Source organism: Frankliniella occidentalis, unplaced genomic scaffold, assembly GCF_000697945.3.
Source record: "Frankliniella occidentalis isolate FOCC.00 unplaced genomic scaffold, Focc_3.1 Scaffold56, whole genome shotgun sequence".
Classification (NCBI taxonomy): Eukaryota; Metazoa; Arthropoda; class Insecta; order Thysanoptera; family Thripidae; genus Frankliniella; species Frankliniella occidentalis.
This window is the reverse complement of record NW_026267186.1, coordinates 168111-173140: the sequence shown is the minus strand read 5'-3', so window position 1 is coordinate 173140 and position 5030 is coordinate 168111. Positions and strand designations below refer to the sequence as shown.

The following is a 5030-nucleotide window of genomic DNA, read 5'->3' as shown; positions in this document are numbered from 1 at the left end:
AGGAGGGGTGGGGGGTCACAACAAAGGGAGGGAAGCGGGCAAGTGAAAGTGAACAGGGAGCTGCGGGGGTTGGGGGTGGTGGCAGCAGCGCTGGCAACAGGAGGCAGGCATGGCGGCGTGGCTCGCGCAGGGGAGGAGGGCAGCCGGGCTGCCGGTATACGGTCCCACGCCAACGGAGGGGGCGTCTAAGGCCAAAGGTCGACGTGAAGCCCATAGAGGAGGGATTTACACCCGTGTAGAAGGAAAAAGACTCGAGGATTCAACGGAACGGACAGAGGAAGAAGAGAAAGACCCCAAACGCATCATCTATATACAGACGTTCATCTTTAATGGTCTCAAATGGTCGTTACTGTTGAGAGAAGTTATAAATACATGTTATATCATAAATAATAGTTACATTTCCGGACATTTCACATATACTTTTGAGACAGCTTTTGTTGGCGTATTCGGGCGTATTTTAGGTTGTAGACATCGTCGCGCCACTCTCACATTCTAGCAGAGGTCCAGGTCCAGCAGACTGATCCCGCCGGATCCCGTAGAGCGCTCAAGGGGAGGTAGATAGGTATGGGATGCCACATCGTCACGGGTACGAGAGGGAAGGAAGCAGTCGCTGCCTCTGTAGTCCCCCTTTAGACGCTCTTCAGAAGCAGTCTGGTGGTGCGGGTTTGCCCCGTATAGGCGCCACGGCCTCGACCCTCGACCTATGCTCGACCAGTATGCCATCTCCGAGGCTGCACATTCAAAGAGACGCACCCGTTACATCACGTGACCGCTGTGACTTGAGCGATTGGCCCGAAGTTCCGAAGTCGAAAGTTCCCTCGATCCAAGTTCGATCCAGAAAAGGATGATTTTCGCCAGCAGTTCACATGGTGCCTGCCACAAAAGTGCAAAGTAAAAAGGCGGCTGAACCTCGATGTGCGACTATATGGTATCATTTTGCCGACAAAAGGGACGACACAGAAAAAAAAGACGAAAATCAGGTAAGAAAGTATTTCATTTTCAGAGCAATCTAAATATTGTCGTCCGAGAGGTCGCACAGCAGGAGGCATGGTGCGCCTGTGCGTGTGTGTGAGAGAGAAGGCAGTGACAAGAAAACGATGGGAGGGACGAGAGGGAGAGAGAGCGAGCGAGGGAGAGAGAGAGAGCGAGCGAGGGAGAGAGAAAGGTGGGGGGATAAAGCGTTCTCTTTCTCTCTATTTACGCGATACTATTTCATTTCGGTGGCTCACGCGCCTTTTCTCCGCCCAACAACATAATTTGCCGTTGTCTTCAAAGCAGTAGCGGCAGCAGCGGCAGCACATCGGGGAGCTCGGCTCGAAGAAGATGGGCGGGCGGAGACACTGCTTTGGGCTCCTGTTGTTGTAGTCGCTTGCGCTGTTATGCCTTGTAAAATGAGACAAACATGAAAGGGACGAGTTCCGCCATCCATGGGGGGAGACGGTGATTCCCCCGCCTCCCTCCACCAACGTGTATCTATGGCTTCATCTTGGAGATCCTCTTGTGCGCCCCCAGGATGGAGCGCGCGCGCGCGCGCCCGCTCGCTGCGGGGCGCGTCGCGCCCGTGCGACCCTTCCCAAAGGCACGGGCCGCTGCCGCGAGGACGAGCGAGCAGATACAAAGACCACCTGCGGCGCGGAGGCGCCGGCCCGGCCAACGGCGGCCTCGGCCTCCCTGACGGCGCCGCCGTGCCTCGTGCCGGGCGCGACGACCTACGCGCGGATCGCCTGACCCCCGCGGGGGCGCCGTGCCCTACCCCCGCTGTGTGCGGCCCTGGCGGCCCTCCCTGGCGGCCCTCCCTGGCGGCCCTCCCTGGCGGCCCTGGCGGCCCAGCCGGCGCCCTGGACCTCCTGGATCTCCTCCTGGACCTCCTGGACAGGGAAATGAGGCGCTCCCTTTTCATGGGCCAGCCTTTTCATCGCTGGAGAACGTAATCACGCACATCTCGGAAGAGCTGAAAAGCCACGACCACGCTGCTATGCGTTTCGTAAAAAATATTACTTTTTTTAAAAAAAAGTTTCGGACCTAACACAGGTAAAAATTCAATTTCGTCACTTTTTATTATGCGGGTCGGTATTTCGACTCCAGGATTTCGCGTTCTCCGATAAAGAGGAGAGTTTTTGTTCGCTGCGGGGACCTGGGAGAGTTAGTTGTCTATGGTGTAATCATTGGCTTTCGTATTACAAACACATGAACATGTATGCACTATGAAAATCAATGAAAATAAATACTAGGAAAGTGGCTGGGAAAAGTCAGCGTTTTGTTTTTGTTTCACCCTCAGCCACCACGAGCAGGTCATTTCTTAACAGCACTTGATGGTGAGCTTCATGGGGCACTCTGCAGGTAGTGGCGGAATGTAGCCCCATGTGCCCTGCAATTCAGCGTTATTTCGTCCCTGCCAACAACGATGACAGGATCGCAGGTATTTCACTCACTGTCCGTTGAAAATGTGGTTTCGGTTTCCGATACCGCTGGCGCTATCACGGGCGGGCGCGCTGTTGCAACCTGACGAGTGAATGCCCATCCTCATCGATTCCACCGGTCACGGCCACGTCCACCGCATTCGGAGAGAAAAAGGGTAAATTAAATGAATGGTGAAGCGAAAGAATGGGATGTCTAAAAACCATAGTTTTCAGGAAACGAAATTTACACACATATTCCAAGAAATATTATTATTGGGTTTGAATGTACTTTCATAAAGAATATTATAGTTACTTTGAAGTTTTTTAATATCTTGCTCTTGCTCCTTCATAGAGTTTCAGGTCTTTTCCCCTTTGACCAGCATGACATGAAGACGACTCGACATAACTCTTCACTGGTAATATGCCAGACTTGATATCAACTAAACTATCCAGAAAACTTGCTTCGCCTTTTATCATGTCAATGTTTTCACTCTATGCAAAAGGGGATAAGTTAAGTCAACTTAACTCTTTTGACCACCTGTGACAAAAAGAGATAGGTTGACTTAACTCGTTTTGCTCTAGTTGAAATTTGAGGACTTTTGGGTTAAGTCGACTTATCCCCTTTTGGTGTGTGAGAACTATCATCCCAAATGAGTAAAGTAGACTTATCTCTTTTTACAAACCACTTCATAAAATAAATGAGCATTTCGTACTCAGAGCGAGAGCACCATTGTCCTGCGGGCACGCGGCCCTGTCACTGCGAGGTCCCCTGCAGGGACGCCGCACACGCCCGCTTCCTTATTGCGCCACTTCTCTGAAACACGGCCAGCTCGCGTGGTCCTAAGAGCAATATCGCCCAGGAATGTCTTCCCTCGCGACCTGCTCCATGAGCTTATTTCGCCCGCGTCCTCGCTTCCCCTCCCAAACACACGATATCAGGCGACGCAACGGATTTGCCTTTATACTGATTCGTTCCCGACGAAAAAATAGATATGACGAGGAAAAAAAAAGAAAAAAAACCTCACCGTCTTCTCCTTGTGACAAGGCCGCATGGAGAGACGGCCGCCAGCCCGCCCGCGCACGCGCCTACACGCTCCCCTGAAGTGGGAGCGTATCCCCCTGAGCGGTGCGGGGAGCGGTCCGGGGAGCGGCAGCCGGCGGGAGCCGAAGTAGGCCTGGCCCACGCCAGATCCCCCGACCGGATTAAAGAAAAGTCCCGGATTGGCAATTAATGAAGCTTGGCTGCGAGCGGATGAGTCGCGTTCGGCTCGCAGACACCTTCCCTCCTGGCCTCCTGCTCCGTCCAGGCCTGCCGCGCGGGGGGCTGCCGCCGTCCCCACCCGCTCCCTCCTCCATTCCTCCCGGGAGGCACGCTCGGCCCTCCGCGACCGCCCCTCTGCGCTCGCCATCCTCTGGGGCCTCCTATTTTTGCGCTAAACGCCAAAGCCCGGGACGAAAGGGCAGCAGCAGCAGCAGCAGTAGCTCTGTAGCCCTACACCGGTCGGCCAAGCTGAGGGAGCCTGCTGGCCTGGCACTGGCCCTTCAGCTCCGGTCGGTGTCAGCCTCGTGGCCTTCCTCACAGTCTCGAAAGCAGCCCCCTGGTCTTAGATGAGCCCCGAGCCCCGGTGGCCAGCGGCTAGCGGCGGCTGCAGCCTCCTGGCCTTACAGCCGCTTGGCGGCAGCCTCCCGGCCCTACAGCCTCAGAGGAAGCCCGCCGGCCTTACAGCTTCGGGGGACGCTTTCTGGCCATACAGCCTCGGAGGCAGCCCCCTGGCCAGAACAACCTCGGGGCAGCGCCCTGGCCTTACAGCCTAGGGGGCAGCCCTCTCCCCCAGCCCCAGGCAGCCTCCTGGCTCCTGGCCTTAGAGCCGTGGTGGCCGGCCTACGGCCCCCTGGCGCCGCTTGGCGCGCTACAGCCTCGATCTCTCCCCGGTGCCCTTCAGCGGTAATAGCGCCTCAGGGTCCGGCTCTGCTGGACCAGACAGACACGGGGCAGAGGGCCTCGGGCAGAGGGCCTCGGGCAGCAGGGCCTCGGGCAGGCGGCCCACTAGCCGCCGGGCTCTCCGGAGGAAATTAGTCTCGATTTCTCATGAATACAGTATGGCCGCCAGTTTCGCTGCCGCCTTCCCGTCTCTCTTTGCTCCTCATGGGGCTCTGTGTGGTGGCCCGGCTCCCAAGGGGAACAGAGCGAGAGAGAGAGAGAGAGGGGGGGGGGGGCGCACCGCACCCACGCTCGCATGTCAGCTAGTCTTCTTCTTCTTCTTCTTCTTCTTCTTCTTCTTCTTCTTCTTCTTCTTCTTCTTCTTCTTCTTCTTCTTCTTCTTCTTCTCGTCCTCCTTAAATAATAATAAATTGCTAAACCTCTCTTCGCCTCTGCCGTTTAACATGAGTCAATCGCGCCCCTAAAGCGTCCAATTTTATTTTATTTTATTTTCTGCAGCACTCTTTATATGGTAGAATCGGAACCGAGGGGGAAATCACTTGCTAAACAGTTTGTACACCTCCCCCCGCAATAGTTCGAAATAAAGGCGAAATAGAGCGAAATAAGCCCGAAGTAGTCGGTGAAATAATTGTGAAATACCCCCCAAATACTGCGAATTACCCAGAAATGATTCGAAATAACCGAGAAAT

General features: G+C 55.1%; 1 protein-coding gene across 1 annotated transcript in view; it reads left to right on the top strand.

The window, feature by feature from the left end:
- Positions 1-1655, top strand: part of LOC113212201 (lactase/phlorizin hydrolase-like) — a 9865-nt gene extending 8210 nt beyond the window's left edge. The window contains exon 8 of the mRNA XM_052267618.1: positions 1513-1655. The gene's annotated coding sequence lies outside the window, so the exon portion shown is untranslated. The remainder of the gene's footprint in view (positions 1-1512) is intronic.
- Positions 1656-5030: the final 3375 nt, after the last annotated feature.